The sequence below is a fragment of the Lepidochelys kempii genome, chromosome 5, assembly GCF_965140265.1.
Source record: "Lepidochelys kempii isolate rLepKem1 chromosome 5, rLepKem1.hap2, whole genome shotgun sequence".
Taxonomy (NCBI): domain Eukaryota; kingdom Metazoa; phylum Chordata; order Testudines; family Cheloniidae; genus Lepidochelys; species Lepidochelys kempii.
In genome coordinates, this window is record NC_133260.1 from 116,736,911 (window position 1) to 116,760,380 (window position 23,470).

General features: G+C 41.9%; 1 long non-coding RNA gene across 1 annotated transcript in view; it reads left to right on the forward strand.

Annotated features, from left to right (window-relative positions):
- The window catches only part of LOC140911779 (uncharacterized), a 34,932-nt gene that overhangs the window by 3,817 nt on the left and 7,645 nt on the right, over positions 1-23,470 (forward strand). The window contains exon 2 of the long non-coding RNA XR_012159121.1: positions 4,084-4,166. This is a non-coding gene — a long non-coding RNA (uncharacterized lncRNA). The remainder of the gene's footprint in view (positions 1-4,083; positions 4,167-23,470) is intronic.

The following is a 23,470-nucleotide window of genomic DNA, read 5'->3' on the forward strand; positions in this document are numbered from 1 at the left end:
AGTACGCATCCGATGAAGTGAGCTGGAGCTCACGAAAGCTTATGCTCAAATAAATTGGTTAGTCTCTAAGGTGTCACAAGTACTCCTTTTCTTCTTCATGTTTAACATGTTGAGGCAGAGCCTCAGTTGGTGGAAGTCACTATAGTTCTACTGAAGGTAATGGACCTACCCCCAATTTACACCGGGTGAGAATCTGGGCTACTATGTAAAACCAAACTGCTCAGATTCCCTGTGTATGAATGCTGCCATATACAAAAGAACGCCAATACAATTTCATGGTTTTTTAAAAAACACTTGCTTTTGCAAGTATGGAGGATAATTTTATCAAGGGCACAAAGAGTGCTTTTTGGTGGGGAGAGAGATTGGAAAGTGACCCACCATAACAGAATAAAAATACCAAGTGTTGCATCATTTTTGGCTCACCGGTTTGTATGCTTCTGCAGGGGACAGAAAAAGGAGAGAGAGAGAGAGAGAGAGAAAACTCTTGGTACTCATAAAACTGATGGAGGATAAAAAAAACAAAAACAGGTTACCAGTTTTTAAAGCCCGTCCCCACTTTCTTAGTCCCGATTTTTTCGGACCTATGAAAGAGTCTTGTGGTGTGCCACGCCCTCCAAATACTTCACATAGAATTAAAAAAAAAAAGAAAAAAGATACATGTGTACATAAAGTCTCAGCTGGGGGTGCTCCTAATGTGTCTGATAGTATTTTAAAAAACAAATGGCACACTCCTCAAGCAAACCTTACAATGAAATTAAAAGAATTTGCCAATAATGGCACTTGGTCTGACCTGGTTTAGATTCACAATGTTAGCAGCTGTTGGCCTAATGCCCTTATGTTCACCAGCTAGGCTCCTGATCCTGTGCCTAACTCACACACTGGGCCTCACTGGATTCTCACCACAGGGTAAATCAGGAACAATTCCACATAAATCAACAGCATTGCCTATGCCACTATAAGTGAAATATGTTGGCTCCTGTCAAGGTTCCTCCCCCACTCTGAACTCTAGGGTACAGATGTGGGGACCTGCATGAAAAACCTCCTAAGCTTATCTTTACCAGCTTAGATCAAAACTTCCCCAAGGTACAAAATATTACACCCGTTATCCTTGGACTGGCCGCTACCACCACCAAACTAATACTGGTTACTGGGGAAGAGCTGTTTGGACGCGTCCTTCCCCCCAAAATACTTCCCAAAACCTTGCACCCCACTTCCAGGACAAGGTTTGGTAAAAAGCCTCACCAATTTGCTTAGGTGACTACAGATCCAGACCCTTGGATCTTAAGAACAATGAACAATCCTCCCAACACTTGCACCCCCCCTTTCCTGGGAAATGTTGGAATAAAAGCCTCACCAATTTGCATAGGTGACCACAGACCCAAACCCTTGGATCTGAGAACAATGAAAAAGCATTCAGTGTTTTACAAGAAGACTTTTAATAAAAAATAGAAGTAAATAGAAATAAAGAAATCCCCCCTGTAAAATCAGGATGGTAGATATCTTACAGGGTAATTAGATTCAAAAACATAGAGAACCCCTCTAGGCAAAACCTTAAGTTACAAAAAAGATACACAGACAGAAATAGTTATTCTATTCAGCACAATTCTTTTCTCAGCCATTTAAAGAAATCATAATCTAACACATACCTAGCTAGATTACTTACTAAAAGTTCTAAGACTCCATTCCTGTTCTGTCCCTGGCCAAGACGACTACAGACAGACACAGACCCTTTGTTTCTCTCCCTCCTCCCAGCTTTTGAAAGTATCTTGTCTCCTCATTGGTCATTTTGGTCAGGTGCCAGCGAGGTTACCTTTAGCTTCTTAACCCTTTACAGGTGAGAGGAGCTTTCCCCTGGCCAGGAGGGATTTCAAAGGGGTTTACCCTTCCCTTTATATTTATGACAGCTCCATTGATTGCTTCATCTTTGGTAATGCAGACATTCCTCCCTTACCTCTTTGTACCACTAGGGATAGTATTAATGAAACGATGCATGTCTTTTTTAAAAAAAAAAAAAAAAAAAAAAAAAAAAGAAGGGACATTGCTAATTGCAGGTTTCAGAGTAACAGCCATGTTAGTCTGTATTCGCAAAAACAAAAGGAGGACTTGTGGCACCTTAGAGACTAACCAATTTATTTGAGCATAAGCTTTCGTGAGCTACAGCATCCGATGAAGTGAGCTGTAGCTCACGAAAGCTTATGCTCAAATAAATTGGTTAGTCTCTAAGGTGCCACAAGTACTCCTTTTCTTATTGCTAATTGCAGTGTCTCTTGCGATGGAGAAGAGACAGGGCTTGAGAGTAGTTAGCACAAGGGGAATTTTTATATACGATGCCGGACATACACAGACCCAGTAGCACCCTGTATCGCAGAAATGGAAGACCACAGCCAACAGCGTTACCACACAAAGCCTGCCTAAATCCCGGCCCGCATGAGCTGTGCAAAGAATGGATTGCTGACTACTTTAGACAATTTAATCCTCATTTTACAGCACCTAATATCAAATTGTTTGAAGAACAACAGGAAATAGTCTCTGGATTTGAAAGGCCAGATTATGGCTGCTTGGCATAGCTGTGCTGGGAAAGGAGAGGTCACAGGGATGCCTTCCCTGCTCTGCCTTGGAGCACATATGCCAAAGGCAACCATAATTTGGATATCAAAGGTGGGGGAAGGTCAACCCGTACTGGGCGCACCACTCCACAGCCCAGAGGGATGTGAGAGGTGGCGAGGGCTCCATCAGTTTGCAGTTCCAGGGCAGCACTAGGCAGAGTCCAACTGACACCTACAGAATAGGTATATCAAATGCTGCAGGTAAGCATGCCCCCTCCTCATCACAGGAGGCTTCATGGGCTTGATTCCGTTTTTGCTCAAGAATTCCAGCACTGCACAGGTATAACACTGCCAGCTATCCATCTTGGAATGATGCCCCCTGTATTTAGTCTATCTATGGTATTTCTAATGCCTCTGTCACCTTGGTAGCTAAGCGCCGATATTGCCAACATCAAGCATTCAATAATCATGAGGTAGACCCCCCTGCTTGCCCTAATCATGAGGTTATCTTAAAAAATTAATTTGGGGGAATCTTTTTCTTTGGTTTCTGAACCTCTAGGTCATATTTGCTTCGCGTTTTCAAATATTTCTCGGTAGCCAGGAGGACCAGAAACTTACCTTTTTACCAGTAAAAGCTGATTTCTCATGCAACATCTTCCTTTCCTCAGCTGGGGCTTTAAGAAAAACACCAACTATCACAAGACTCAGAGTTGGCAATGCTGCAGCACCTTATCTTGGAGCTTCCCTCCCATCAATCCCATCCAAGATCTATTTTTTAAAATATCCACTTGATCACCAAGAAGGTTTTGGAAAACAGCCATTTTTGCAATGGTGTGAACATGCCTGGCGAAAGGCTGGTTCACGCTGAAACACTTTCATGGGGCCCAGTGCTGCTTCCTGTCAACGGCCATCAGATGTTAACAACTTTTGGTCTTCCCTGATCTCGGCTGAGCTATGTTGGCTGTTTTCTAACAAGATGCTAGGGCAGTGGCACATGTAATTCGGGTCATCATTATTCATTAAGTCCAACACAACAGCCTAGTAATGGAGTATCTGCATTTAGGTTCTTGAAGGATGTGGTATTTGTAGTCAGGTTCCCAGATATCCAGTGGTAGCCATACATAGCTGCTTCACTTCCCCACCCAAGCAGGAAGCACTGCTACCTGCTATGCCTAGGCTCCCACCACCAACTCCTCCCCACTGCCACCAGACATTTTCTGAGTGCGAGCCTGTCTCTCCTTCCACACCCCCATCAGGCCCAGTGACACCTCAGTGTCATGGTTGTATTCCTTCATGCCCCTCCTATCAGTTCCAAGCCTCATATGCATATAGGAAAGGGCTTTCCCCCCTCCCATCAATTCCAGTAACCCCTCTCATTTCTCCCATTAATCCACACCTTGCCCTCCTGTTTCCTCTCTAGTAGCCCCTGTCCTCCTCCCTCCCATCTGTGCCTTTCCTTTTCCAGCTACTCTCACCACCACCTCCACTTTGGGGAAAAGCAGTTCACATCTCTCTCTCCCTCCCCAATATTTTTCAGGGGGAAGGAAATGGTGATCCTCAGCCCAGGAGAATGATCCCATCAATCTCCTCCAATCAGCCCTTCCAAACGGACAACTACAGGTAAAGGAGTGGGGAGAGGTTATTCAGCCAAAACAAACCTTTTTTTGTGGAGGGAGACCTTTATTGCTCCTTTCCTGCTCCTTTTATTTATGGTTCTCCTTGGCTGTGTTAAGTTTAATTTAGGCGCAGATCCTTTTTCGTATCTCTTGAGTAGATCGTGTGTCTATGCAGAGTTCCATTGAAGAGAGGGGGACAGGCACAGGGGCAGACCATAGTGGATCCTTCCTGTTGCAGAGATGGGGTCTTCCATGGTAAGTTCCTTGGGGCCGGGATCGTCATCTTGTCTACAGGAAGTGACCCAGGTATCTATGAAGCTTTACAAGTAATAGCAGCCCTGCCCTGGATCTGCCTGGATGACTTCAATATCCTATGAAATGGGTCAAGCATTCCAAGCATTGTTGTTTTGATTTGGGTTTTTTGGTACAGAAAACTTAATTTTGTACCTGTATCGTTACCTTTCATTTAATAGTTATACAAAACAATATTTGTAACTCTTTCTTATATTCTTGTAGCAACATAACTTTTAGCGTTTCTAAAATCATGTAGGTTTGCAGAAAAAAAGTGACAGAATGTCATGTTATTTATGGTAAACACACTAGCAATCTTAAGGATTACGTTTTATGTAGTTCAGTCTAGCAAAGAGTCAGGTTGCTATCTTTGATATCACAAAATCAATTCTTAACAAGGAAGTCTGTTAGGATATAGATATTCAGGCCTGTCTGTAAAGGCCTATACTCTAAGAATTTAGGTGTATTCTTATTACTTGGCTAGTTATAGAGGTACAAAAGAAAGAATCAAAATCATTGTCTGCCGGTGTAAGTGCCTTCTCTTACTGTGACAGTCCGAGGCCCTGTGCTTAGGCTAAGGCCTTTGGCTAAGCAGCAGAGGCAGCCATAAACTGGGAAGCGAATGGTCACATCCTCACATCCCAAACTAGTCACATTGAAATAAGGTGCTATTGGACTGTTCGGAATACAATCCTGTCCTGATAATGCCTGTCACCTCCAGAGAAAGGGAAGTGCCTAGAAAATATAAAAGGAAACTTAGTTTGATAGCATCCTGTCTGGCAAGAACTCACTTATCAATAGCTGGGATGTGAAATCCTCACTTCTGTATTGTTTTGTCATTATAGTTCCCACTTTGCTATTGTTTGTCTGTATAATCTCTGTCTGGTTCTGTGATTGTTCCTGTCTGCTGTATAATTAATTTTGCTGAGTGTAAACTAATTAAGGTGGTGGGATATAATTGGTTACATAATCATGTTAGGATTGGTCAGTTAAATTTCAGGAAAATGATTGGTTAAGGTATAGCTAAGCAGAACTCAAGTTTTACTATATAGTCCGCAGTCAATCAGGAAGTGAGGGGGTGGGTGTGTGGGTGGGGGAGATGGGAACAGGGAATGGGGGTGGGGAAATTGGAATCATGTTTTGCTAAAGGGGGAAATGGGAACAGGGAATGGGGTAAGGAAACTGGAATCATGTTTTGTTAAAGGGGGAAATGGGAACAGGGAATGGGGGTAAGGAGATTGGAATCATGTTTTGCTAAGGGCAGGAATGGGAACAGGGACACAGGTGTAAGGCTCTGTGGTGTCAGAGCTGGGAAGGAGGATACTAAGGAAGGAAACTGGAATCATGTTTGCTGGAAGTTCACCCCAATAAACATCGAATTGTTTGCACCTTTGGACTTCGGGTATTGTTGCTCTCTGTTCAGGCGAGAAGGACCAGGCAAGTAAGTGGGTGAAGGAATAAGCCCCCTAACAAAGTCAATGATGCTTTTCAAAAATGACATTTCTGTTATGTGGAACTGGCATTTACATTTCCTTTTGTCACCAATGGTTGCTGAAGACTAATGTATTATTTGTTTAGCGTCAACCCTAAGTTCTGTTGTACCGCACCAAACAAAGTAAGGCAGAGTCTTTGCCCCAGGACAATTACTCCGGAAGATCCTGCTGAGCTCAACTCAACATAATAGTCCTTATTCTCACAAACAGTCCCCTTGAGATTTTCTTACACATGAATGAGACTCTGCAGAGTTGCATCCTAAGTGCTTACAGTAGCACTTGCGGTATGTCTACACTGCAAAACAAAAACACAAAGAACTCAAAACACGACAGGGAAGAAAAAAAAAAAAGCAGCACATTGCGGCAGCAAGTCTCAGAGCCTGGCTCTACAGACTCAGGTATGTGCTATGGTGCTGAAAATTGCTGTGTAGACTGAGAAGGAATGTCTACATGGCTATTTTTAGCACTGTAATGCGACCCCAGGAGCTCAAGTATGTAGACCCAGGTTTCGAGACTCTCTGCCACGGGTTTATTTTTGCAATGTAGACATATCCTTAGAGGTATCAACTTACATCAGGGCCCCACAGTGACAGGCACTGTACAAACACACAATGAGAGATTGTAAGCTCTTCAGACCAGAGACTATCTAAATAGGCAACAAAGCATAGGAGAAAGGGTATATTATTCTTCCCATTTAACAAATATCAAACTGACCCAGATTAAGCGATTTGGCCAAATTGCACAGGAAATCCATGGCACATCTGGGAATGGAATCCAGGGCCTCGACCACCCCTTCTCACCATTACAACAAAGTCTTAATAAAAAGATAGTTTTACAAAAATAATTAAAACAGAAAGAAAAGGAGTACTTGTGGCACCTTAGAGACTAACCAATTTATTTGAGCATAAGCTTTCATGAGCCCACGAAAGCTTATGCTCAAATAAATTGGTTAGTCTCTAAGGTGCCACAAGTACTCCTCTTCTTTTTGCGAATACAGACTAACACGGCTGTTACTCTAAAAACAGAAAGGGCCTGATCTCTCCGAAGATGACAGTTACACTTCGTATTTTGTTAGCTGTACTGTAAAGTACCTAGCATACTTTTGGGTGCCGTAAAAATAATAATCACTAAATAGCTTCAATACACTATAATTTTCAGGGGAAACAACCAAGTGCAAATATCTAAACTTTTTTTAAAAAGGCATCCTGATTTGTTAAAAAAAAGAGAGAGATCAAACCTTTAAACTGTCAACATTATGCACAAGTTTTGCAGCAGTAAATTCTGCTCTGAGTCACACTAAAGAATTACCGCACTGGACCAGTTTCTTCTCTCATAGCAATGTAAATTAGCTGTCACTCCCTGGAAGTCAGTAGTGTTACACCAGCATAAGATTGGTACAAGTGAGTGGAATGACTGGCATTTTTAAATCCAGATTTCTGCTGTGGTGATGGGGAGCAGAATCTGCCTCTTTTGTTTACATCTTGATTTTTTTTTTTAATTTAAAAAAAGATTCTAAAATTTGGACAACTTCCATCTTACTTACAGTGGTGACAACCAATAGCCATGGTGGTGATGTGGAAGGCAGTTTATCCTAGCTTTGTCATTCTTATCACATCCTTCCAGAGCATCTAATACTGCCTAGCAGAAGCTTGACCACCTCCTTCGTCATGGCTGCCTCTCCAATCAGAGCTCACTGAACACAAGTTTGTTGTGAGTAAGGATGTAAGAAGGGAAATGGAAGATGAGAGAATTATGAATAAATTATACATAATTGACCTGCCCTGCCATAGTTTTCTTAGAACTACAGTCTTCATGTTGTTGTTAGCCAGAGATTATGATGATCCTATAAAAAGCCTATTTTCTAGTTCAGTGGCTCAGAAAGACAATTTTTCTCTCTGCTGATTCCCCAGATAATTACAGCTGCCTGTAGAGCGGTTCATTACCATCAGCTGGCTGGTATTTAACAACAGCTTCAGTGGCCCCTCCATGGCGTGTTATGCAGTTGGAGCATGTTTCATTGCACCTTTGTCACAGGGTAGCCTGCCTTTATTCTAGGGTTCATATGCTTTTCTCAGTGACAGATCCTGGGCTGTAAATTGTGTCAAGGGAAAAACAACCCTAACTGTATTGATATTGGACCGTCAATGCTAACCTACCGTTAGGATACTCTGATCCAGTTGGTTGTTGTTGACACTAGAACACCCATTTGTATGGCTTGTGTACTGTATCCAAACTAGGAAAGCAACTAAACAACATCCAAGGACCCACTCTGCTCTTACATACACTACTGTTAATAAGAAGTAGCTCCACTGAAATTACATGGGTGTAAAAGCAGATGCTGCAACTGCTTCCTGTACCAAATATGCTCATTTCACAGTTATCTTACTTTACTTCCCTCAACACCTGGTCATCCTCGCCACCTTGTGTGTCTAAACCCCCTTCTCCAGGCACGATGAACAATAATAATTAATTACATTTGACGAAGTAAGCAGCACAGTGACTGCAAGGGGAAAGCTAGTGGGGGACTGATTTAATAGTATTCTTCCTTCCCTACATTTTGTGGAGAAAATGACTTTTGTTACTGTACTAGGAAAAGCTCCCTAGAAATCCTGCTGTGAACCTGTAATTAGTCTTTTGGTTTAGGGTAATAACGAAAGGGGCACCTAGATTCTGTCATCAAACACACTGGGCCAAATTTTTGCTCTCAGTTATGCTAGCATAAACCCAGAGCAACTCTACTGACAGCAGATTGTCCAATGGCACTAGAATGAGAGGAGAATTCAGTGGCCTTTGTCCATTTGGACTTATGATATTGTTTTCACTGGGTTGGGCAGGCAAACAGTGAAATCACCACACTACAGTTTCCTCTAAATCAAGCACTGTTCAAGGCCGTCTCTCTCAAGCATCAGCAATGTACACACATTACTCTTTATGACACAGAACTTTTTTCTCCTCTTATAATGCATAGGTCTCTGTAAAGCTATTTCAAACCAATGTGCGAGCCAAAAGACCCCATATGCATATTGCGTTTAGTCAACAAAGCTTTCCTTCCTTTTATTTGTGTTATCTGGAAAGCCAGCTGAATTTCTGTTTGGCATTTAAACTGCAGCCACTTATTCTGAGTAGTGCATGCAAGACACAAAAGCCCATTGACAAAAGCCAACGTTCTTTAGCCATGGGACTGTTTAAATAAGTGCGATCACCAACAAACAATTGTCAGTGCAATTCTAAAAATGTTTTATTGGAACCAAGTGGCAAAATTCTTCATCCCACAACTGCGATTAATTTTACAGCAACCCATCACAAGGGAGGTGTGGCAAATCTGCAGAGTACACAGTGATTCTGAGTCTTTAAAAAAAAAAAAAACCACAGTTATAAAGGGGGAAGGATCCCCTCCACAGTAGTCAGAGAAACTGTCCTCGAACCCTGAGTAAGCAGGCAGGGTATACTCACACTGCATATAGTCCAAACTTGTCCCCTTCCTGGAGTTTGACATCAGCTTAAAGCTTTCTCCCCATGTGTGGGAGTTCCTTGGGCCTCTTCTGATCTAGTTCTGTAGATCCCTTTGGTCCAGCTTGATCCTCCAGCACCTCTCAACTCCTCACAAGCTAGTAAGATCCTCCCACTATCCTGAGTCAGCACTAGTTACTCTGCCTCTAACACAAGGTGCTACACCTGCACTAGGGGCACCTTGTATTAGCTGCAGAGAAGAGTGGCTTAGCAGAGGAGCCTGCATTACCATGCAAAGTCCTAAAAACTGCCCCCGGTAACCCTTGCTCGTAGCACCTGCACTGAATATTGGTTATTACTGACACATTTTCAACCACACCGTAGATGGGGAGTTTATGAAATATTTCCATGACTGGCAGCATATCATCATACAAAGACCTGAAAACCCAGCATCTCTAACTCAGTTGTTATGCTGGCATCCAGTTTTGAGCCCTGAAAACACACACACACACACGTATGTATGTACGTTGGTTTAGTGAAAAAAGATTCAGCATTTAAAAAAATTATAGGAATTCATACTTTTCATGAAAAAAAAATCAACTACTTTTTTCTGAATCCACCCTTACTGAAGATAATTTTGGTCGATGCAAAAAGGCCCTTAGACAACTAGAAAAAACACCATGAACCAAATTCATCCATGTTGTACCTCCATGGAGTTCTCTAACACCACTTGCATGCACAGAGCATACAGAAAATCTATACAGTCTCTTGGATCTAAGTAATACTGTACTGTATGTAGAACATAGTGTGAGCACACATAATTTTATCCAAACACACATACTCACTGCAGCTATAAAATATACATACATATTTTTCTTAGCACTTTCTGTTATTTACTGAGTGGGAACAACATGCTCTGCACTGTTCAGAATATGGAGTAAGACAGTCCCTACCCCTAAAGATCTTGCATATGTGTATTCATATTGCTTCAGATGCAGACCTGGCTATACTTAGAATCATAGAATATCAGGGTTGGAAGGGACCTCAGGAGGTCATCTAGTCCAACCCCCTGCTCAAAGCAGGACCAACCCCAACTAAATCATCCCAGCCAGGGCTTTGTCAAACTGGGCCTTAAAAACCTCTAAGGATGGAGATTCCACCACTTCCCTAGGTAACCCATTCCAGTGCTTCACCACCCTCCTAGTGAAATAAGTGTTTCCTAATATCCAACCTAGACCTCCCCCACCTCAACTTTAGACTATGCTCCTTGTTCTGAGACCTATCCCATTCTCCTCAAAATCAGACTCCTACCATCTACTCTTCTTGGGACTATATCTTGAGACCTTTCCGAAGCTGAAGTTAGTTTGGAATCCAGCAGGCCACTTATTAAATGGAGCTTTATGTTGGGAGCACATTACTTTGATCCTCAGACAGCTGCTTTGGCTGCTTGTGGGCTTCTGGGGAGACTTCAAGGCCTTTAAAGTGCTAAATGGTCTGGGTTGTTTTATCATTGGCAGAAGCACTCGAACTGGTGCATCCTCTGCATAGAAGAGGAGAAGCAGGGGGGGAAGAGTCTTGACTCTCAGATGTGTTTCATCCCCGTGGCCACAACTCCTCAGATCTTTTTCAGCCTTTCAGACCCGCGGCAAAGTTAATCTTTTAAATCTGGCATTTGAGAGAGGGCTGGGCAGAAGGTTGGATGGAGTTAGCTGTTAACAGAGTATAATTAATTTGTGGGACTGGAATGGATTATGATTGTATGGACAGCTGATAGTGGATTTAAGTGACCATTATACAGTTTTTTAACATTATGGTTGTCAGTTTGGTCAGAGCTTAGGATGGAGTTTCTAGTACTTATGTCTAGAAACTGAAATAGACAATAACTAAAATATGTTCTGAAAAACTTCCCTTTGTGTTCAAGAAAACCAGAAGGTTACAGTTTAAACCAGCCAGATCTGAAACAGTAGAACAGAGACCTGAGAAGCAGGGGAAGCTCAGCTTTTGGGGAACCTGAGCTAGTCCCCTACTTAAAAAAAAAAAAGGTTAAAATAAATGTACCTTCCTTCCAGTCCCATGTGCCATTTGCAGCCCTCAATGTAGCACATCCATCTTTCACGTGTGGAAGCTACCCTACAGTCCAAGAATGCATAGCCCACATCCCACAAGGAGTTACCAACTCAGCAGTAGTGGGAGGTGCCCAAGCTGCACTGAATACCTGGCAGTTGTAGCAGAGGACTGACGGATCATTCCTGTGAGGTGCTACACATTCTCAACTTCAGTGGAGGCTGATGGAGCTCAGCAGAATGACAGAGGTGCTCAGCACCACATGGGAGTGAGCCCTTCGTTCTTAGAATATCAGGAGCTCGGGTTGTTCCAGTTTTCCACGGCTTCCTGCTGAAACACCTGGAGTCGGATACCAGGGCAGGCAGATTTTCCCTGTAAGTGCTCCCTGTTTTACTGACTGCATTGATAGGAACACCCAGAATGCACAATCAGCTTTAAAAAGACACAAGCATGGAGTCCTACCATTTTTGCAAGGACATTTTCACGTTAGCCAGCTGAAGAAAACAGTCCCATTCTGCCTTCAGATGCACACGCATGGCTCCCACTGAAATTAAGTGTGCCACAATGAGGCTTACAGTTTGCAAGGTGACTGTTACTCGATCAAAGAGTGTCAAGACCTCACCTGAGTGTTCAGAGCTAGGACCTGACATTCTCAGTTTGCCTCCCTGAACTCTCTCATTCCAGAGTAGATGACTTTTTAAAACGGTGATATTACTGAGCTAAAAATAGCTCTGCTAGAATCCACCACAAAGCCAAGTTTGTGATTCAATACGATATAGTTATTCCTTAACGAGCAAGTAGCAGTGCAACTCTGAACTCCCTGAAATACGTGAAGGACAGACTGATACATCATAAGAGATTATACCGTGCGTTCCAACTGGTGAAATGTTAAACATGAATGATTAATGTGAACGATATAGTAGCTAGCCTAGTCATTCCAAAGCCTAATTCACTGATACTTTGTGCTTGTATCGTTGGTTTGAAAACATATCCTTTCTTTTCTAATTGTAGGGGAGTGGATGGACGCAAGCATGAATGGGGCTTATCTACACATAGAAGTTGCACCGGTTTAATTTAAATCTCTTTTTAAACCAATTTAGTTAAACCCTATATAATCATTTTAATTTTAAGAGTGACTTGTACTTATGAATATTACATCTTAGTGTAAACCTGTTCCTAATCAATTTCAGCTAAACCACTTTAAGCCAGGCATATATGTATTTATGGGTGCCCACACAGCCTTTTGCACCAGTTTTACGAGATTGATTTTAAAATCACACTTGGTGCAACTTTGCATGTAGAAAAACCTGAAGTCCTTTTGTATATTGATTATGATCCTACATAGCCAAGGAGCTAAAACAAATAAATAGGTATTTAACCTGACTGTTACTGTGTTTGAATGTTACGGTCCAATTCTGATCTCACTTTCACCAGTGTAATTTGGAATATTACTCCACTGAAGTTAAAGAGTCAGATTCTGATATCAGTTTCACTGGTGTATTTCTGAAGTAATTCAAATGATGCCTAGGTCTTTTTCCTTTCTGAGATTTCAAATGGTCATTAAAAAAAAATCCTGATCTCAGGTGAAAGCAGAGCTGGAGAAGTCTGAGCTCTAGGGCATGGTTTAGAAAGATTGAGTAAAAAGGGAGTCTTCTTAGGAAAGCCACCAAGAAAGGAACATAGGACATAGCACTGGAAAGGTCATCAAGGCTAGCCCCTGCAAACGCAGGCAACCGGCTCTCATAGATATTATACATGTGTTTCCATATCTATGAAAGAGAAGAATTTAAGCATCTTCTTTGTGTGTGTGGAGGTAAGTAACAGGAGCTGAAAATGGAATATTGGGCTCACTCTTACCTTGTGTTCCCCCTGTCCATTTAGGCAGGCCCTTGTTCTGCACTGTGACTGTAAGCTGTTTGGGGCTGAGTGTCTCTTTGTTAGCTGTCTGTACAGTGCCTAGCACAACAGGGCTAGGGCTTCCAGGCACTGCTGCAATACAAATAATAATGAGTAGTGGCAATGGAATAGTATGGTGTGATAGACAGATATTGTTCTGATTATCAGCTTGTCCCTGCAAAGTGCTAAGCTCCTTCTACTCCCACTGAGGTCAATGGGAACTGGGGACCTTCTCCTAAGCAGGACTGGGTCCTGTGTGCATCTCTGGAGTGAGATGGTAAATACACTCTGCTGCATTCTTGATTTTATTTTTTGACCTTTAAGCACCTGTCTTATTCAGCAGGGATTGTCCAGGCAGCCTTATGACCTTCAGATAAGCAGTACAGTACACTGTATTGCTCTACCTGGAGTACCTGACTGTATCTCATGCAGCCTCACTTTCACATTGTGCAGGAAAGGGAAAGACTAAAGCAGAACACCTAGCTTGCAAATGTAGTGTCTTATTGCATCTGGTACTAGAGACCTCCTTTCCCATTGTCCTGTCATCACTGATTGTAGAGTACCTGTAAAGTAAAAGTGAGAATGTTGCTACATGTATTTACCTCCTAGACACAACCCGGACGCAAATAGGGCCCAGTTCCATTAGGTATTGTGAGCCCTCAACGCCAAGTGACTTCAGTGGGAGTCAAGCAAGCTTATTATTTAGAATGAGGTGTGCAACGTGATGATGATGACGCATTCTCAGATACTCGTCTCCAAATTTCTCTACATATTATAGTTGTCTATATTTCCAATCTCACTGATGTATATTGTTCCGAGCTGGGTAAAACCTTGAGTTAAAACTTTGTTCTAACTGATGTGTGAACGTGCCCTTCTCTTAAAATAGTTGGAAGAAACTAGCGCCAGGTGTGTATGTGTGATCTACTGGGTATTGTAACCAGGTGTGTGTGGATGTGAGAAAACACAAAGACAGTGAGAACAGACAAGAACAGAGAGAGGACAGAGGCAAAAAAGCCAAACAGTAGACTCTGAGTACAGTATGAATTGGACAAATAAGCTAGAGATGGCTTTTGGGTCTGTTGCCTGAAGAGTGTAGGGGCAGTAAGCTAAACAAACAAAAAAAAAAAATCACTCCTTTTATTCCGAGTTCCTCATAGATTCAGAGAAGCAGAACTCTGTACATTCCTTGTAAACAAACAAGAGTGCATCAAAGAATAGCAGCCTCCATCAATTATACTTCCAACTGGAACATCCCCAGGACCCTGAAATTTGACTGGCTCTTTGGGTTGAAAAGATGCAAACATGTTAATTCTAAATTCTTCCTTCTCTTTGTGTATATTCTATGTAGTGGGGATTTTTTGTTTGTTTTTAAATTCTGCCACTAATAGGTTCTGACTATAGAACAATGTGACGTTTTTCAATTATATCTGTAAATTGCCCATAATGCCAATCTCATATCTTTTTCTCGAGGAGGTTGAGGTAGAGAACCTTCTTTGTTCACAATGTGACGTTATTGACATGAACTGTGACCATATAGATCATTGTTGCAATCAGGGTCCAATGGTTGCACCAGATCTTGTACAGAGGAGGCCAAGTGGGGTGTCTATAGAAAGGTTGTAGTTTGCTGGTTATGATTATGCTGTCTGTATGTGTGCATCATTTTTGTATTTGAAGTTACGAATGTGGGCTATGTCCTTGTATCTCCATTTGTTTGAATCTAAGTAGCCTCAGTGAAGCATTTGGTCAGCTTCTTGAGAATGGGCACTTTCTGAGAATAGTCCTATTAACACACACTTAACTGACAATGGACTTTTGGAGATGCCAATCCACATCTGAGCTTTCCTGGGAACGTTCAAACTAACATGTAAACAATGGCGTTGGCCTGCCGAATCATTCATGGACATGTGACTTGCCCAGGTGGCTACAAACTCCATCTTGTCGCTGTGACTTTGCACAGAAGAGCAAAGGGGTTTTCACCCACCAGAGAGAATATAAAAGGCCCTGGAAGCCACTCCATTTTGTCTTCAGCTGGCTCAAGAGATGGCCTCTCCACCCCCAAGAGATGCCTGAAAGAAACTAGAACAAAGGACAGTAATTACAGGGGTGTGAGTGATTGCAGACCCAGGCTAGGAAGGAGTCCAGTCTGTGAAAGAAGCTTATTGGAACATCTCTGGGGGTGAAATTTCATCTGTAATCAGTTTCTTAATGAATTAGACTTAGACTTGCGTGTTTAGTTTTATTTTGCTTGGTAACTTACTTTGTTCTGTCTGTTATTACTTGGAACCACTTAAATCCTACTTTTTACATTTAATAAAATCACTTTTGCTCATTAATTAACCCAGAGTAAATAAATTAATACCTGGGAGGAGCAAACAGCTGTCCGTCTCTCTCTATCAAATTTATAGATATAGAGGGCAGACAATTTATGAGTTTACCCTGTATAAGCTTTATACAGAGTAAAACAGATTTACTTGGGATTTGAATCCCATTAGGAGTTGGGTGTTTGGATGCTGGAGACAGGAGCACTTCTTAAGCTGTTTTCAGTTAAGTCTGCAGCTTTGGGGATGTGGTTCAGACCCTGGGTCTGTGGTGGAGCAGACTGGCATGTCTGGCTCAATAAGGCAGGGTTCTGGAGGCCCAAACTGGCAGAGAAAGCGAGCTCAGAGGTAGTCTAAGCACATCAGGTGACAGTCCTAAGGGGGTTTCTGTGACTGAACCCATCACACACGACTAGGCCCCCGAGTGGTCTCGACTTCCATTCAGGTGCCCAAGCCTATAAGGTTATCATTTGGACTCTGGCTGGGCACTAAAGAGGCAGCTTTTTTGAGGCATTCTGTCTGTGGAGCCACTCGACCCAGGATATCTTGACCAGATTAAGTCTATCCATTCAACTGCTATCTAGGTTCCCATAGTGGCTTTCATCACTAGTATCCAAGCACCTTCCAAGTAAAAAGACATAGCAAAGAATAATATCCATCGACCACAAAGGTAGACACCAGAAACCTGGCTGTGAACTGCACTTCCCTCTCATATTCAGAGCTATAATAAAGAAACAACAAATGAGATCTACACAGGCTGTAGCCTGTGTTATTTTTCATCAAAGAAAACATTCCAAGTACATTTTCAGGAACGTGCCACTATATAATGTAATTTTTACAAGCATTAAATAATTTTCATAAAAGTATACAAAATTGTCCATCAGGAATGATTTGGGCAAACCTGGCTGTATGGTCACTTTTTCTAATCTAGTGCCAAAACCACGGTGAACTTCCCAAATCAGAAATGGGCACACAAGCAACATGTCTATCATGCAACAACAGAGCAAGTCCCCCTGGACATTTCAGCGCTAGAATACGTCAGTCAGGTTATCACAAAAGTTTAATATTCTTACCTAAAGTCAAGTGACACTCATTAAAAAAACAAATACGTTTCTTCCAGTCTAATCCTTACAACGCTATGATCACTGTGCAGGCTATACCGGGGACAAATGCATCAGCACTAACATGAAATGGCTTTTGGAACGTAATTAATTTTTTTTAAATCCAGGCAGTTGAAGTATCTCCAAAACTGAATTCCATTGTATATTTTTACACACCAATCTCTTGACTGGTACTTGTTTTGCAAATACTTCGGAGATATCGCATTGAGCCCCAAATCTGTTTCCAAGTGTCCTACTGAAAAACAGCACTATGGCAACTTCCCAACAATGCAATTAATGTGTAACTTGCTGCTTAGTTTTTGTGTTAAATGCTTTACTAGGAAATAAAATGCAACTAATTATGGACACCAAAAGAAGGAGGGAGAAACTGAATATTTAAAATGCGCAACTGATGCTACATATGGGGTGGTCCAAGTTTGAACTCTGAACGTGCTGCTTGTTCCAGGGCCACTGGGGGCTGGATGCACTGTAAAGGCAGCACACTGCGCTCCTTGTTGGGGGCGGGGAGGAAGAGGAAGAAAGCCTCATGTTGCTCTCTAATGCCCTCCCTCACTCTGGCCGATTCAGGAGCAGCATTAACCCGTAGGACTCGGGCCCTCTGTGTTGCGCACCTGTTGTTTTCAGTACCTCTATACCTCTCTCACACCTCCTAATGGAAGCATCCTTCTTTCCCTTCCCAGCAACAGGACAAGACCCCTCCATCATAACTCCACCTCCAGGCCTCCCACTGAACACTCCTCTGTAGTGAGAACAAGTAATTTCACATCAGAGATTTCACCATATAGACAACACTTTTACTCCAGCAGCTGCATGTTTTCTGATCGTGGGAGCAAGCCAGAGTTGTCAGCCAGTTAGACACCCAGAAGCATTTCTATGTGGATTCTGAACTAAAACGTGGGGGCCAAATTCTCTGGTGGAGTAAGTGGTCTCTACTCACTTTAATGGCATTTTGTACGCTAACCCTAGCAGAGAATGAAATTCTTATTTTTTGTGGTTCATTACTTCTTTGGCACAAATTTGCTCCTTCCTCTTTCTATATTGTTTGGCCAACTGTGCGTTCATGAATGGCCAGCCCACTGAAATACACATTAGCTGGCTGTGCAAACCCCAGCTGTCTGTTAAAATGCATTTAGGAGTTACTCACATAATCAACTATGATGATGTCTGACGGAGCCCCTTAATTCACTCCTTCTGCAGCATCAGCCAAAGCCTGGGAGCTTGACCAGTAGCCTGAAGTGATGTCCCCAAGATGCCTGCCTGGGATGTTTCTTTTTCAGCCACTAAATGTCTGGGTGCTGGTCCCTGGTAAAACAAGGCATACAGGACTGGAACTTGAGCCGGGTGGAAGCTCATGTGTCTCTATATGGTTGTTTTCTCTGATAAATTCATCCTGTTTAAGTTGGACTGCTCCTACTGCCCACAGATTTGCTAGCCTTCCCCTCAATCAAAAAAGGGGAAAAAAGGTTTTCCATAATTGTTTTTAATTTATGTTTTCAACTCTGTCTCTACCCTCTACTATCCTGCTCTCTCCAAGGCAGCTTTTTTAGCATTCATCATAGGGACCCAAATAGACCTCTCCTTGCTGGGGACCCATTCAGTTAAACTTGAACAGTCCACTTACTACAAATCAATATGAAATGCTGCTTCCTCCTTTGGCTCTACTAATATGGTGTTTTAGGTTTTTGTCCCCCTCTATGGGCTGGTCTACATAAAAAAATTTATGAGACGATTACTGCATCCAGTTAACAAAAGTAAGCATATCATTAAGGGTTAGAGGTTTATACTTTTGGCGATGAAGCCTAGAATTCAAATCTCACTGTCAGCCCAAATAGATTCAGTTATATTATGGACTTAAATAGTCCTAATACTGAGGTGTATAGGCTTTTCAGTGCACCCCAAGGATGAGTTTGGAGCATAGGCTGGGTTTTTACTGAAAAGCAGTTACTCACCTTAAATTGACTTTGGGATTGTTTCCATGTGCAGGACACACTGTTGTAACCATCAGAACAGCATGTTTTACCTTGTGCAACTACTCTACATTAACAACAAAAACGGATATATCTCAAAAGGGTTTCTCAATCACCCCTTAATACCATCATGTCTTGAGAAGCTGTTATTAGTGTTGGTATGTGCCAAAAAACATATGAGGAATAGACCAAACAAACAAACAAACAAACGAAAACAAAAAAAAAAACACACACACTGAGCGAAGGAAGACTGATTTGGAGAAGTGACTTAGAGCAAAGGATTTATGAGCTGGGCAAGACTGGATGTAGGCCGATTCATATAGAATCATGGAACTGACCAGGTGATTCTGCGGCAGGTAGTGATGCGACTGAATCAGGGGTAATGGTCCCTGATTGGCAAACAGGGAGTGCCGCCTCAGCCATCCCCAGCCCAGCTTTATTGTCCTGCCAGTTGTCTGATCTTTTCAGGACAGGATACTAATAGCATTGGGGGGCAAAAGTATATATAGGTATCTGTACGGACGCATGTGCACTGCAAGCAGGATCTTTGTTCATTTCAGTTTGGAAGTAGATCTCCTAGGTTCAGATTGATTTATCTTCGGATTTTCAGCTCTTGGACTTGGCAGTATTGTCATCAGTCCGCTGGGGACTCTGATGTGTTGATGTTCTATTGGCATCTCCCCGGCTCGCCTTCCAATGTGTGGATGCATCGCACAACACTGATTGGCAGACTCACCTTATTACCCATTTCTTGTACTGCTGTCTGTCTATGGAAATATTTGTTCAATGACTAAAGAGGAACCACCTCCATTGAGAAATATGGCAGCGGTTTAACAGTACAAAGCCAACTATATAGGTAGCCAGGAAAGGAAGAAAAAAAAAACATAAGATGACTAAAAGATCCTGATATTTTTGAGCACATACGCCTCCAACCGAAGTGCAGGTGCTCAGCACTTTTGGAAGTCAGGCCTCCATTTAATCCTTTGATGTTAGAAATTGTCATCAGACTTGTGGGAGATACCATACCTTCTCACTCCTGGCTCTGAAAAGATAAAAATGAAGCCTCCTCTTTTATGTCTCCTGCACCAAAGAGATTTGAAACATTAAATGCTAAAAATATCTTCTAACATATAGAAGTCTGTGTTCCCAGGTCAGCAAAGAAAAAACTACCTACCTTCTGCACTGGACACGCTCACAAAAGTTGTCTTCAACAGTATATAAACCAGATGGGGCTTTTTTGTGGTTTTGCTGCAATTATAAACTACAATGCTGTTTATAAGAAGTTATTTATTTTTCTCCAATCACATGGGAGTTTTAAAAACTCAAAATAGTCAGCATTCCACAGTCCCTGCCCACAAGCAAGTGTGAGATGGCTCCAAGACTCCTCAACTTGGTTGCACTGCAATATGTTTCTAATGAGAAACCAAGCTTCTGAAATGTGGAGACATCACAAATACACAACGCTTGTATGAGGAAGTCATGTAAGGTGAAATAGAGATTGAAACCACAGGGCTGTACAGAAATGTAATAGGGTTCTATTATGCTAGAATCCTGTAGAAATTTAAGAGTATGAGATCCTTTCTATAGGCTATTTGAACCATCCAAAAGAATTCTCTAGCGAGGATTCTATATAAAATGGGCAAATGAAATCCTAGAGGAAAGTTAGCTGAATTATGTAATTCCTTATTGGCCAACTTTTTATTTTACTGTTCTAATGCCCTTATCCAAACCCCACTGAAGTCAATAGTCATATTTCCACTGACTTCAATAAGCTTTGCATCAGGGCATATATGCTTACAAGCATTTGCATGCCTTGGCATAGTTAGCAAAATCTAGTTACAGTAAAACACATGCAGAAAAGAATGGTCCATGACACACTTCTTCCCAGCTTTTTAAACACTGTGGCTGAAGAAGCAATTTTCTACTATAAATAAAAAAAAAAACCCAGCATAAGTCCTGTGATTAGCACTGAAAACAATCACCCAACATAGATGTATGTAAACAAAATTTCCATCACTTTAGAGAAAACGATCCTAATCTTAACCAGATGTAGAAAAAAGAGGAATGTAAAATATAATCAGTTTGAAAATGTTTATTTCATTTCCCCCACACACAGCTGTTTTTTTTTAAAAGAGCGTGAAGTCAAAGCACATAAATGATAAAGAACAGACCTTTTCTAACCAGAGGCCCAAAATACTTGTGCTTCCCCACACCATCAGACATAGACTGATGCTTCCTCTTCCCCCTGATTCTTCTAGCTAACTCCTCCTTCCATTCAATCTTTGCTTTTATCTGCCTCACCCCCTTGTTATTCCCGCAGCCTCTCCTTTCTTCCATTACCCTCATGTGTCTCTTTCTCTATTACCTAGCCAGACCCATTTGCTGATACGCTGCCACTAAGACCCATAAGACAACCATGCATTCACCAAACCCAACACCCACGCACGTAACCCATGTACCCATTCACTAATTTCCTTCTTGCACGTATTTTCCTCTCTCCAAGACGCAGCTATTTATCACTCACTAGATATCCCTCCACATCCTGTTCACAGGGCTTCCCAATGCACCCACCAATTTTCTCCTCCCCCCACCAGGCACGCATCAGTCTCCCACATACACGTGCACCATGAACATCACTGGTCCCCAAACTACTGCAGCTCTCTGGCTATCCCTCCTGTACAAGGCTGGGCTCTTTGGATGCTCCTAACCCTCGCATGTGGGGCTTTCAACCTTCCCTGCTTGGGAAGATTTTCAGGTCTAGCCATACAATAAGTTGCAACCTTTCACGGGTCCTCACGCCAATCCTTTGTTTGCATTAGCAGAGTGAATACTGTCGTGTTGTCCTTTAAATGTGCCTGTACGTCCACTGCCATTAACACAATTGCTTTTTGCTGTGTCAGTGTGCTGGTTTCTCCCCCCATTGTTCTCAGAACATTTTTTGAATTCTCTTTGCACTGCACATATTTGAATCCCATCAGCTATTTCTTGATTGGTTCAGCAAGAAACGCTCAGTGGTTTGCAGCAAAATTGTTTCCAGTAGGCATGGTCCGCAAAGGAAAAGGTCTTCTCTGTGAACAAAGTAAAAGCAAACGGAAGAGCACAGAGTGGTATTTAAACCTCTGGCATGTCAAGTTATTTAAAAGCCTCCTTTTCACAGTCCAAAGAATTGACCTTTCATTGCCCAGCAGAATAATACTAACTTTTGTTCCAATTATGAGGGTTTTTTTTGTTTGGCTTAAAACAAAAATATTTTTAATCTTTGCACAATAAGGCTATTTGGATTTGAGACCAGAGTCTGCAAAAAAAAAAAAAAAAAAAAAAAAAGCACTATTCGTCTTCTATACAAGCTTCTAAAAGGGCACACAAGGAACTAATTTCTCCACAAGAAAGCTAGTATTTAAGATTATTGAGCCAACCAGAGCATTTTGCTATGCTAGGTTACAGCACTGATCTGTACCATGGTTATACAAAAAACAAATCCATAGTCACTAGTTGGTGAATTTGTTTTGATCCTGCTAGCTCCCCTGATCTGCATGCTGGACTGTGACTATGAGCAAAGGACTCAAAGTCCTAATACAGCCTCCAAAACCATCTCTCTCTCTCTCTCTCTGTGGTCTTGTGCAAGTCACAATCTCTCTGCTTCTGTAAAATGGGGATAACAGCGTTGAACTTAATTTTCACTTTGCATTTATTTTCACATTTTAAAAAATCTACAGCAATACATTCGCAGCATCACGTTTTACATGTTCAATAATTTAGTCTAAAAACGGACACGTGAGTTCGCAGGGAAAAATGAACAAAGATGAAAATAAGCAAGACTGTAATCAGAGCTAGTTTCTCTAGTGTGTTTCCAGGATTAATGGTTAATTATTTTCCCATAGTGCATCGTAAGGGATGTCACTGTTAGCCATTTCTCTATCTTTCCCTGTGCCTCAGGTCAACATGCAGAAACAGTTTTGTCTGTATGTAGACCAATCCAGATAACATGAAAATTATTTCTAAGTGTAAATACTTGGACAGAAATCAGAGACTACAGTCACAAGGGCTGCACCTACCTAGATAGAAAGCCCCTGGATATATTGTTTTTTTCCTGGAGCATGAAAGATACCTGGGTGAAATGTAGGTCAGTAGAACAAAATGGCTTCTAATGTGTAGTATGCATTAGTAAGACACTGTAACAAATGGCCTCTTGTTAACTAGCAGCAGCTCTTGAAGAGTCAATATCAAATGGAGTCACAGGAAGCTATAAAGTAATTGAAGTGCAAGGTCCAGACAACGTTGTGATAGCATAATCATATGGTTAGCCTTCACCATCATATCAGAGCAACATCATGACAAGCACAGTTCAGCACAATGTCAAACTGTCATATCAGTTATTCTGTGACTTTCTGCCATTCATCTTGGCATAATATTGCCTCTGTCCTCCATTCTCAAGAGCAGGACAAACTTGAGTACATTCAATCAGCCCATAGGACCTCACAGTCCAGCCATAGGAGGGCACAACAGAACATTGTTTCCTATTGGCAGGGCCCTCTGTATTCTTTGGCTGTACAAGAAGCCTGTGTAGTCACCTGGGGCTGAAGAATTGTGCTCCAGAATCTAAAATTGTATTTTAAAAAGCCTGTTTCCAAGGCCCATGATAGTGGAGGCAAGCTTAAAAATAATGAAGAGTACTTGTGGCACCTTAGAGACTAACAAATTTATTTGA